This window comes from Haemaphysalis longicornis, unplaced genomic scaffold (genome assembly GCF_048455015.1).
Source record: "Haemaphysalis longicornis isolate Haplotype H1 unplaced genomic scaffold, Haemaphysalis longicornis Haplotype H1 scaffold_10, whole genome shotgun sequence".
NCBI classification, from domain to species: Eukaryota; Metazoa; Arthropoda; class Arachnida; order Ixodida; family Ixodidae; genus Haemaphysalis; species Haemaphysalis longicornis.
In genome coordinates this window covers 4,824,560-4,837,633 of record NW_027526204.1, presented here as the reverse complement: position 1 = coordinate 4,837,633, position 13,074 = coordinate 4,824,560, and positions in this window count along the sequence as shown.

Below are 13,074 nucleotides of genomic sequence, written 5' to 3'. Positions count from 1 at the left end.
AAACTGACAACAGCCACAGATTTGCACATGCCTATTGCAGAGAAGGAAATCTGGTGAGGCACTGTCTGGACAGGAAAGGGAGCAGTAGAGGAGCACAGCAGTTGCGTCTGAACCTTCCCACACAGCCGAACAGGGAGGGAGAATAAGGCAAATGGACGAAATTAAGGGTTGGGAGTCTTAGTAGCCACTGTACTTTGACGTGTGGCTGGATGGAATAGATGAACAGCAACGTGGGAGCTAGAGGACTGCTTGCTGGCGACACTACTACCACCCAGTAGTCTGTACTCCACAGTGCACAGTAGGAGGAACCAAACTGGAAGTGGGGCTGCAAATCGGCAGGATGTTACAAATGGAAAAAGTGCTGCGTGGCTGTCACAAGTCAAGGTCAATCACCCTTAAGGGGAGGTGCCAAAACCCCTTAAAGAGAAGATGAAGACATGACATTTGGATCTAGTGGCTAAAAACATAGAGTTTCTCACTGAACCATTCATGTAGCACCCCACCGTAAAAGGGGATTGACCTTCACTCATTTTCTGAAATAAAGTTTAAAAGAGGTTCATCCCGGGCAGTTGCCACCAGCACCCTAGAGTAGTATGGTGGAAACACACCTCAATCTTTGCTTTTAGGAGGTCTTTTACCGAGCTGTCTACCAAAAATCAAATTATTTTTTTTAAGGGGGCACACTGGTCTTAAACCAAAAAAACATGGGTTTTAAAGTTAGGACGATAAAAATCGGGGGATAGGTGTAATTTTTCATTGAAACTGTAGATATGAAATTTCTTTCTGTGTAAAACAACTATATTCGAACTTATTTGGATTTTTATGTTTGATTTTTTGACAGCCTTTGTAAGGAAGGAAGGAAGGAATAAAAGTAAAGGAAAGGCAGGAATGTCAACCAGGCTGTGGCCTAGTTTGCTTTCCTACACGTGGGGAAGGGGAACAATGGGAAAAAAGATGAAAAGCAGTAAAAAAAGGAGAAGGTAAAGAGAGAGCGTGTAAAAAAACTGCTGGAGGGATGCAGCTGAACAATGTACCGGTGAACTGTGCACAAATCAAGGACTGACTGCCCTAAGACTAACATTATCATAATATATGGTCTGTAGCAGAAGTAACAGCTGTTTGGAGTTTGGGCCTGGACGGCAACACCAGTTTTTCTGGTTCCCACCTTCTAGGCCCAAACTTCAAATGGTTGTAACCCCTGCTACAGAATGATAATGTTAGTATTATTGCACTCCTTGACTTGTGCACAGTTCACTGGTACTTTGTTCAGCAGCGTCCCTCCAGCAGTTTTTTTTATAAAGGCTGTCGTAAAATCAAACATAAAAATCCAAATAAATTTGAATATAATCGCATTACACAGAAACAAATTTGATAGCTATATTCAGAATGAAAAACTACATGTCCCCCAAAATTTATTGTCATACCTGTAAAAATAATGTTTTTGATCAAAGACCGATGTGCCTCCTTTAACTCGAAGCTTTCACTCTTGCAACTTGAGTCAAAGTCCGAAATCTGAACTGCTTCGACCGTGTCAGAATGGCGCAGTCTGACGGACAATGGTTTCATAATGCAAGGGATGCTGGTTCCATTACGACCACGGGAAGCGTTTCTTATTGAGGTGCTTGATGTGGTTTTGCTTATCACCCTGATTGCTTTGTGAAACCCACTAGACAAAAATGTACAATTTCTACTACAAAACTCATCTAGGACAAACGGGGTAACACCCAAGACGGAGCAAGCTTCTGCGATGAAAATGTTTGACAACAATTCCGAAGGACAAATTTTTCTCATTTCCTTACTTCCAAGTTTCCCACAAAGGTGTGCAGTTTTCCTTTGTTACTGTACGGCTGCACTTCAGAAGGATGTCGAACTTTTTGTTCACAGAAGGCATGCATCTCCGTTCAGCTTGGACCCCTGCAACAATTGGCAGCTAAGTGTGCCTATCAACTACCGTGATAAAATTCTTGGTACTTGCATGAAGAGTACACACGTAACGAAAGACACGAAAGGTACGAACTGGCGAAAGGTTTACCATGTTTCTTGTAGGCAGTTCCTCGTACTCCGAATTACTTGGTATATTAAACCATTTTTGCCGCATAAAGCTGCTCAACTTTACATGCTTCGTTGTGGTGGGAAGAAGCTTTATTCTGTGTTAATTATTTTGAAGTGCAGCATAGTCCTTTTGTTTTCTGTCAACCTCATCTGCACTGAATTTCAATTAAAAAATGAGCGCCCTTCCACTGTGTGAAGGATGACCTGCAAAGCTGGATGCAGTCCACGGAGTGCACGAAACAAAACACGTTTGTCGTAATTTGCGATGGAGCATCCTTCCTAGCCAATTAGCTGAATGAACCTCTGAAGGATCCAAGCTTTGTTCTTGCAGATAAACATGGTCCTGCCTGTGTCCCTCCCGCGTCGTAACCATCTTACTCTTTGTGTAACGCCGGGTTCAGACTGTTGCCACAACTGTCGTAATAACTTTAAAGAATGACGTCATTTCACGTCTCAGCCAAACGAACTGCGTGACATGCCATTTTTTTCGTCCATAGATCACGATGCGGCTTTTGCGTCGGTAGTCTGAACATAGCTTAACATACAAACCCAATCCGCTGTACCACTAAGGGCTCCGGACAGTTCCCATTGGGCCGTTTAACGTCCGCGTTTAAACCTCACACCAGCACAACGGACATTCCATCCATCAGGGCGGGCAAGAAACCCATGGCTGCGCGTGCCCGCCCCCCTCCTCCCTCCCACTATTCTTCACTACAAACCTGCGCACGCGTAAACCGGCAGCCAGACATGTGCACGTGCTTAAAAGTGACAGACACTGTCGAAAATATCCCGATAGCCCTCTGAAGTGATATTGGCTCACGCTGGCGTTCCAAGCGGGTAAGCTGTTGTTCATCCGGAAGGGATTTGTCGCTACTCGAAGAGGTGAACTTGGTGCGGTAACGGCGCCGCCAGCAGCTTTCTGTTGTTTTTGTGCCCATTGGCGCTTGTGATCGGGCCAACGCTTCAATTCTTGCTCTTCGTCCTCCAAACAAACGGCATGCATCCGTCACATAACGATTTAAAACCTTAAAGCCCTTGAGCTCTATTCTCCAGGACAAAGATGTGGCTGTACGTTTTCCTTCCCGCTCGTATGGATCTTCCTGTGTGTGTAAGATGTATGTGTAACACATCAACCCCCACCCGAACCGCTTGATTAAGGAGGACAGCCAACTAACTGCATTGAGCCATGTAATTTTGACATCTAAATCTCGCACCAGCGCCACCGGCATTTCAGTAGCAGCGGCAAGAAGCCTAGCTGTGCGTGCACACCCCCCTTTTTTACCCGCAAACTGTGCACGTATAAACCGGCCACCGATGATGGCGCATACTTAGGCGTGAAAGACACCGGCGAAAATGTTGCTCGGAAGGCCTTCCAAGCTCAAAAAGAAATATGGGCTCAAGCCGGCATTTCCACTGGGGAAGTCTCTCTTCTACCGGCAGGGATTCGCAGCTATTTGGCGAAGTTAATTTGAGCGTCAACAGTGATGGTGAGTTTTGGTCGTTTTAGGGGGCTGCCCTTTGGTAACCGCTACCTGGGCTTCGCGAGAGCGGCGTCTGTTTTTGTCCACGTATCCTAGTGAGCGAACACAGCAGGGACGAAAGGAAGAAAACGGAGAGGAGTGTCTGGCGAAGGCTGAAGGGGAGTACGACACGTGCGGCTATGGCGTCACCTCTTTCACTGCCTTTCCCTCGCACGTCTTATGCACCGCCACCAAGGAGTGCCCTCCCCCTGACACTTTCCCCAGACGCTGTTCCATTCTCCGCTAATCCAAACCACGTGACGTTTGCGCGGGTGGTTCAAACACCATATGCAGCAACATGCTCGCTGCTCAATTGTGCGGGGCTAATCCGAACCATGCGACTATTGCGCGGGAGGTTCGAAAATGATTTGCAACATGCTGGCCGGCGGCGGCGGCGCACTACGAGGTAGCAGCAGAGTAACCCACGCCGCCGTATGTTCACTGATAACGCAAACACTTCCTGAAACTCAGCAGAAATGCGCCATGACCGAAAAGACTGCAGCTCGCGCTGCGCACATATTTCATATTAGGGAGTGTAGTAATCATGAGTGCATTTTTACACCAGTCCCTGCTTCTGTTTATTTTTCGCAATCATCTGATAACCGCACCACCGCTGTTAGCTGCCGACTGTGTAACTTGCCAAAGGGGCATCGGCAGAGGCGAGGGGGAAAATAGTTGTGAAAGAGGGGTGAGCGGTGGTGAGGAGGAACCCCGAAGCAGCGCCGAGTAAATCGATGACACCGGAATGAAAACTGGGGGGGTTAGACATGTACTGCTTTGCAGTAAAAAGTTCCCAGTTTTCAATATGTGGATTCGAGCTTGTGGATACTCCATGATCAAAACCTATAAGTGTGAAAAAGTATTGATGTAACCTATTATAAATTTTGGACGATGCTATATGTACTACGTAGTGAAGTCCCACAGTCCCACCAGATTTTGCTATACCCAACACCAATATAGCATTATCTAGGTGCAGTCAGAAACACTTTTTTATATGTGTTCACGTACTTTCAAGCATTCGGAGGGTCAACATGGCTGCTTGTCACTGCTTCTGACCGATCATCCATGGGCTGATCCCAGCAATCTGGCTGCCACAAATCACAATAATAACGTGGAAGTCTTCAATTGTGGGCTGGACTGACACACAAAATTCGCGCCAGGGCTGTCAAGCTGGCGGGGCAACTTTATCATCGCGGCGTCAACCCACCACAGTGGTTCGAACACTTGCCCAGTATGAATGTAGCTATTTCTGGCATCGTTGGTTTGGCCCATAATGCTTGCTTTACTGATGTTTAAGTACAACACCTGTGTCGACTGGCAAGCTTATATTTCCTCAACAGCTTCTCTAGCTCGCCCAGACTTTCTCGATACACAACTCTGAGCTGACGTGCGAGCATGTCTGTACGTCGTGTGGTTCCTTGTTAATGAACCAGACCATGCAACTGAACGGTGCAAATGCAGATTCGATGCTTTCAGTGCATTTCACTACTTCCTTCGATCAACAAGAGAGAAACTGTCAGTAATGCTCGGAGAAAGACTGGACGAGTCAGGAATGCTGCTTAGACATTTCCTAGTACCATATAAATAGTGTACTTAATCTTCCTCAGAGCCAAAACAACATTTTAGGTTGTGGTGAAACAGACCATTCTTTCTTTTTGAAGCACTCCTTTGTTTATGTATTGAAAACCAATTTGCCCAGAGGCACACTTCATAAGTTATTTGTGTATATGGCTAATTTTTTACATTTTAACATTTATATGTTCTCATTGTGTAGTATGATACTAATCTTGAGCATATCATTTTCGAAACAGAGGTGGTTTTCTTTAGGTGGCAGTTCCTTTTCTCTACAAAAAAAAAATAGCGGTTACTGTAAAAAGGGTTCAAACAATAAAAAAGGAAATCTGTTTTAAATAAGGATGAGAAAGGCTCACGTGAATTTATATGGCTGAGAAAAAGATTATGGCGGTCACTAGACGTGCTGTGGTTCCCGTAGGGCTAACAAGTGATTTGCAAAAAACTGGACAACACTTCCCATGGTGCGGTCACATGCGGTTCTGCACAGATGGCATCTGGCCCCATTTTGTCTGACTGGCAATGAAAACTGCCTGCTTCAAAATAACAGACATTTTTTGGCCACATTTATATTCAGGCAGAAAGTGTTGTGCAGCCATTGCACATAATATTGCCTGGTATGAAAAATGTGCTCAATAAGTTTCGCAGGAAAGCTGGTTTCGAGAATTGAATCGTGCCATAGGACGAAACAAAATTAAGTAATAATTATAGTTAAAAACAACACAACAGAAGTCCTGAGTTTTGCCATGGATATTTTTGTGCTCTTTCTGTGTCACGCTTACAACCAGTTTTGCCGTGCTGTTAATTACATTGTACCTTTGGTCTCATAGGTCACCCAGAAAGGACAACACCAACTGAAGCCGAGGAAGTAGTGTAAAAAAAATTCACTTTATATTGTAAAACAATAACAGTATTGATGTATTCTTGAATGCGTAAGAAACAACAGCCTCCCTTGTCCCTTGGACCTTTTGGATGCAGACCTATTTTTAATTACCAGCAAACATTCTTTTTATTTTACGGTGAAGGGGTGGGGCTGCTTCCTTTCCTTCAGCTTGTTAAGTTGGCCGTTTTTCATATATGACCAGGTATTTAAGCATTCAGAAGTAGACGCATCATGATCAGGTATAGCTTGAGTCCAACTGATTACGCGTGTTCTGATTTTTGTCATGCTAAGCGTCACACTCCGAATGCTCCCCATGAGCACAAACGAGTTGCAGTGAATGACTGAAGATAGCACGTAATTTTTTTATCAACATGTAACCGCCTAAGAGTTCACATGGCATAAAATTAGTAGCGGTTGCCCAGCAGTTGGGCAACACGCCACTATTTAAACTAAATGCAGATGCTACTCGACAGTTTTCCTCCAGCTTAGAGACTGCCTTTTCCATGTATTTTCTAGTTCATAAATATACCATACAATGCTTGGATGCAGCAGCTCTCATAAACTACAAAATGACAAGAATAAGATGGGCATTGCTTCCACAGATGATCTTTTTGTATCATTCATGACATGAAATCTCCAACTGAGTCTTTGGATCTTGGTAACAAACTGTTTCAAAGTACAATGCAAACCGTGATGAAGAAACAGCATTACATCAGGTGCATAGCCTGGGACACTGTGCAGCTGAAAAAAATATCTATAAGTCTTCCTGCTTCATTTTCCTGTGTCTACAATACAAAGCGCGTTTATTAACAATAAAAGCAGGGTGGTAGGAGGGTGTAAAACGTTTAATGATTACATTGCAAAATAATGTACCTTAAAGGAGCCATGAAGAGAAAACACAAGTTTGGTTCATTCAAAAGATTGTCTCGTTAAAATCATACTGACACCACTTTTACCGTAAACTTTGCTCAAATAAGCTACATAATTAGGAAAAAAGGGAATGGCCATGTGACCCACTAGCTCATTTTGCGCAACAGAACCTATGATGTCATACCAGACAGCCCTGCGATTGGCGGAGAGCGGCAAAGGCAAACGCAAATTAGGCAGAGCTTATAAGCTTGCAGAACGAGCTATTTGCGCTTAAATTGAGGGCACATTCTTTTTAAAGCACTAAGAATGGTGGGACAAACAGTGGAGGTTACGAAAGCACACGTAAACATAGAAGTACCGATGCGTACTGCTGTTGCACTATGCATGGTCTAGCTGCACAGGACTGCGGGGCTTTGGGATTGTTTCAGACGACATTGGCCGATTGACGCAAGTGATGATGTCTTGCATGACCGTATTTGTCGAGGGAGCACCATGTTTCACGAAACGATTGTCTCCATGAACAAAACAAGCCAGGTACAAATACGTTCACAAACAAACCAAGGGCAGAAAATGGCTTGCCGCGGTGTGGTGGTGTCATCTAGGTTCACTAACGGTAAACAAGGCCCTGTGATGTCATTGCAGACCACGAAAACGCATTTAGTGGGAAAATCAAAATTTTAGCTTGCATTAACTAATTTCTCAGTGAATAAAGCACCGTTTGCATGCGGACAAGCGCTGGGGGCCCTATAAACACGAAATCTTTCGAATAACACAAACTTGTGTTTTGTCTTCATGGCTCCTTTAAGCTTTTTTTTTAAATGCTATGGATGAGCTGCTTCACATAAAAGGCGTATTTTACAACATTCTTAGCCTTGTATGGCTTTCTCGCACAGCTTAGAGGTCGTGTGAAAAAGCCAACTTGGTCTAGCAGCTCAAGGCAAGGTAGGCGCACCTTCTCCCGTTTGCACTCAAGAGTTTGCATGAGCAGGCATTAATTGACTGCTGCATAATCGAGTAAAACTGAAGGCACTTCGCACTATGAGGCACAGGGCAGCGTAGTAGACCTCTCACTCGAGAATCTTCAGCGTAAACCAAGACATCGCGTACAAAAGGTAATTTTTTTGGCTTTGTAAATTCAATGCAGCCTCGGCAGCCAGGAATCGAACCCCAGACATTGTACATCCCTGCAGCCACAGGAGACCATGAGAGATCTGAGCAATCCGGCACCTCAGAAATCTCATGAAGATGAATAAAGCTACCGTGTGATATTATTTAGAGGGTTTACAAAACCCAAGGATAGACAGCATAGGGGCACTAGATACATACTTGCTTACACAAAACTCAAAAGTAAAAAAAAAAAAAAATGACGTGGGCAGCCAAGGCACGGTATATCTACGGTGTTGACCTGGCCGACCACGTAATTTCTGTGCCTGCCTCCACTGGAATGTGAAAGGCACCGTAAACAGCCCTGTGGTCATCCATAACCCATTACACATCCAAGACTACAGTGCAAACTTTGTCGTGACGGAAACCACGTACGATGCCGTTTGCACAAAGGTAACGCCAGCCTGCCTCATAGATTGCGCGATATCGATAGTGCATATAACAATTTCTGGTGGGACTTCACTAGGTGGTACATATAGCATCGTCCATACATTTTCAACAGTAAAAAAATAAAGGTAGTAAATAAGCAGTGCATAAGCTATCCCTACCTCTTCATTGTTTCACTACTTACTGAAAAACTTGTGCTTGAAAATGTCAGGCTGGAATGGATACGTAGACCAGGGTGGTATTGACATTGGCCTAAATAACTGAGTTTGATTTCCAGTACACACGCTGCTGTCTTCATGGCTATCAACTGCCGTGTTACTGTAAACCCTCACTTGAAATGTACGCAGAGTGAGAACGCAATGGTGGATCTAAAGTATACCATCAATTACAAGCCAGGCAAGTGCGGGAACCCGTTAGGTTGTGACAAGTGGCCTGCGAACATTAGTTCCCACTGGAATGGCAGGATGAGTGCTGCAGGCAGGCTAGGGGTACCGTGACTGCAGTCAAGAGATGCTGCAAGAGAAAGAAATGGAACATGAGGAATGAAACACCGTTCAGGCAGCAGTAAATAAACAGTCTAGGATGAGTAAAAAAAGGTCAAACGACAGAGAAGACCACACAAGCAGTGCTCTTGCCCGCCCTGCGTTATCCGGGTCGTTCCCGCTGAATTCCATTGGTTATTGAACGCCGACTGGCCTCACTATTAAAGATGAAAACACATAACGAAGTCAGCATCCCTTGGCAGGCACTCCTGGCAAGCAAAAGTGCTGGATGCAGTAACGAGTGCAACAGGCTAAAGCAGTGTGTTGCAACGCCCTCACGAACCACACGCACACACGAAAACCTTCCCAACAGCGTCCTGTCACGCTCCTATCTTCACCAATAGATCGTACTGCAAGTTCATTTTCGTTACAACACGGTTAGCACAAGGCACGTTGTCTAGAAAAAGCCTCGAGGCTAACAAGTGATTTTAATGACGCCACATTAAAGAAGAGACAAAGAATTACGCCATGGGCGAGACGGGTTTGCATGCGAGCGAGTTTCTGCGGCGTGCAACAAACCGTCAACAGCTCGCGATCGCCGACAGAGGCGAACAGAGCAGCATAAACAGTGACAATGACGCAAGACGGTGAGAACGCGCCGTTAAGAATTTCGTAAACGTCGCTAATATAACTGCAGCGAGCAGAAAGCAATTGAGCTTTTCAGTAGGAGATATGCGAACTGATTGCAAACCCGCCAAAAAGGAGCGCTCACCTGAGTCGGCCGATGGTGGACAGTTGAACGCCCACGGCTGATTGCACAGCCGTAGAGCCAGAAGACGCTGGAGCTGTTGAACGACGATTGACAGGGTGACAACCATTCACACTTGCGTTGACAGCGAAAGTCCAACGCGGCTACTTGAGTCTCTACGGCGCGCACGCCGTGTAGGCAGCACTCGGAAAAATGTAAACATACCGCGCGGGAGCGCTGGGAACACACGTGACGTCACATCCGCCTAGCGCTCATCCTCACCCGCCGAAACGGTCGGTTAATTCCTCCCCTGAAGGGCAGGTATACCCGACGACTTGGTGTTATCGTTTGACTTTCAGCGGAAGCTCTTATCGCAAAAGCAAGGCGTAGATAAAGTGGAAGCGCGAGCGGCATGCTTGTTTTGAGGAGCAGTAGCGGGGTACGGAGGCGCCATGGCAAATGAGCTTGTAGTTGGGTAACTGCGTAGTAGCGCCAAATATGAATTTCGCAATGGAAAAACGAAACCGAAACTGCTGGAAACTGGTTGAAAATGGCAGGCACACTTGCTAGACATGCGGGGGACCATCAGAAATAAGCTTTGGGAGAATAAAGCTGCCCTTTGGCCGAACCAAAGATCATAAGTGAATAGCTGGGGCCATTTTCAAGTAATTATCACCTCTCAACACTGTCGGATTACAAAGTTGACCGCATTATTTGGTATTTGACTTGCCAGGAGCCTTTTGAATAAAAAAGTATTATGGTAATGCAGCCTAACCACGATCTGCATCCTTTTTCCTCAAGTGCAGCAGCCACGCCCCCTTCCTCAAAAACACACGCACCTAAGCTCGCAAAAAACGTCGTCAAAAATCTCAATGTCGCCAGAGCGGGAAAATTTAAAGTGATTCTAAAAGGGCAGTGCCTAGACTAACCACTGGCCGCATTAAGTGTACGAGAAACAACTACAACATGTTGAAATAGGCAATATAAATCATCGATCACCGGTGATCGATTTGAATAGGCGTGGTAACGAAAGAGTTAAAGGAGTACTGACACGAAATTTCAAAGCTGAGATCCGCTCTAGCAATCGAGTACAACGACAACACAAATAGGTGTCTGTGCATAAATGCATCTTTCTTTCTTTGTAGTTGTGTGTGTGTGTGTGATCTCTCTTTCGCGAACATTACCGAACCGCGCAAATTCAACTCGTGCATTCGCACTTTCACATTCTTCCCCTCGGGGAAATGCGGGGAATTTTTTTTCGTAGCAAAGCTCTTTGTGGGTGGGGTGCTGTGCATTGTTCTGCATCCTCAAACAATGCCTCGTGGCAAAGCCAACTTTATCCGGGAGCCTTTGAAGCGCAGGGCATTCCATCGTGCCATGTTTGCGCATGTGCGTTTGTCTGTGTGCTTTCTTGCTTATAGGCGGCCGCTGCCGAAAGGCGACAAAATCAGGAACCTTTCTTTATTGCCAGTATTCAGCATTGAATCATGGTGAACACAAGAAAAATTATAAGAGAACCTCTGTTGGCTGAGCAAGCAAGTGAAAAGCAGGAAGACGCCATTCTCCAATTTTATTGTCGCTTCTTTTGCTTCGTCGAGAGGCGGGATATGTGGGTGTGTGCCATCCTGACGTTAGACGTAGCATTATGTTTCGCGGTTCAACATTGTCAAATGGTGCCCACAGCTCGACTTTGTTTGGCGTGTACGATGATGTAGCCTGCCAAACTGCTAGTGCCGCAGCAGAAAAGCGAATGCAAATATGCGCCAGCCAAACATCATTTGAAGTCTCTTATTGGCACAAGAGCTCAATGTAGCTTGACTGATTGTTAAATTTAACATTAGCACTTCCTAATGTTAAGCCTAAATATAGGGCTAACATGGCCAAGGCTCTTAGTAATAGTAATGGAGACAACAAAAAATTCCCCGCATTTCCCCGAGGGGAAGAATGTGAAAGTGCGAATGCACGAGTTGAATTTGCGCGGTTCGGTAATGTTCGCGAAAGAGAGATCACACACACACACACAACTACAAACAAAGAAAGATGCATTTATTCACAGACACCTATTTGTGTTGTCGTTGTACTTGATTGCTAGAGCGGATCTCAGCTTTGAAATTTCGTGTCAGTACTCCTTTAAGCGGATGCATTAGCCCTTCTCACGCCCGATTCCTGGCCAATCCCCCACGTGGGTATGTGCCATGTCAGCGGCCAGGCAGCGCGCGCCCATCTCTCCCCCATTGCCAAGGGAGACGAGGAGCGCGCGCACCCGCAGCCGTTGCTATGCGGACGGCGGCGGACGCTTCAGGCTCGCTTAAGAAGTGCATTCGCACTTAAAAGCCGCAAAGAAAAGAAGCTTGATGATGATGATTACGACTGGTCACGATCTCAGCACCACATTTTGTTCCCGTGTGGGTACAGGCTAAGCACTTCCTGTGCAACCTTCTGGTTCGTTTTAAACGCTCCCACTCTGTCGAGCGACTGTTAACGGCAGCAGTTGCGGTCCTGCCTCTGTGGCCTTGAAGGAGAGTTGCTGGTTTTGACGCCAATGGCCTGGGTTCGAGCCTTATCGGCTGTGAGAATATTTTGCAATTTTTTTCTGTGGAAACGTCTATGAGATCAATTCTATGCGTCGTTCCTTTAAATAACAGTTGGTTTATGTGTGCTGCTCAATAACCCATCGTTCTGAGCTAGAACGTTTCATCTCCACGGGCAAAAGCACGTACTAAAGGACCACACTGGGGCGCTCGTTTTCCAATGCCTCGCACTACTACGCTTTGTGCTTCAAAGACACGAGACTTCATTTTTAAAACGTCAAGGCACCAAGGCCTAATTGACGCTGAGCACTCGGCATTAAAACTGCATTATACAACACCCCGGTTTTAGGTTAGTGGAGATGGCACGCATTTTTGGGGGGCTCTTACGGGTGGAAAATGAAGAGGCAGAACCCATACTTCAACATCTCGTGGGCCTCAAACGAAGTTATGAGAGCTTCAGATTTCGAAAGGTTGCTCTTGCGGGCTGCGCAAACCTATGGACTGCACCACAAAGACTCATGCGACGAGGTGTCATTAGCTACGAGGGACCACGGCCTCTACAACTTTGAAGATGAAGACTTCCCAACATCAGGGCAGTCAGAGCAAATGCAAGTTCGAGCTGAAGTTCTTGGATACCTGGACGACCCAAGGGAGGATTTCGCCAAGCTGGAGGACTTTGTTATAACACCAACCTGGGCTCTTCTGCAGTGGCAGAGAGACTTTGCTCAATTGCGAGCCTTCTGCCGCGATGGGTCAGTGGCTAGGGCATTGTGCTTGCTGAGCCCAAGGATGTGGGTTTGATTCCCGGCCACGGTGGCCGCTTTTCTGATGGAGGCGAAAAGCAAAAACGCCCATTTGTTCAAGA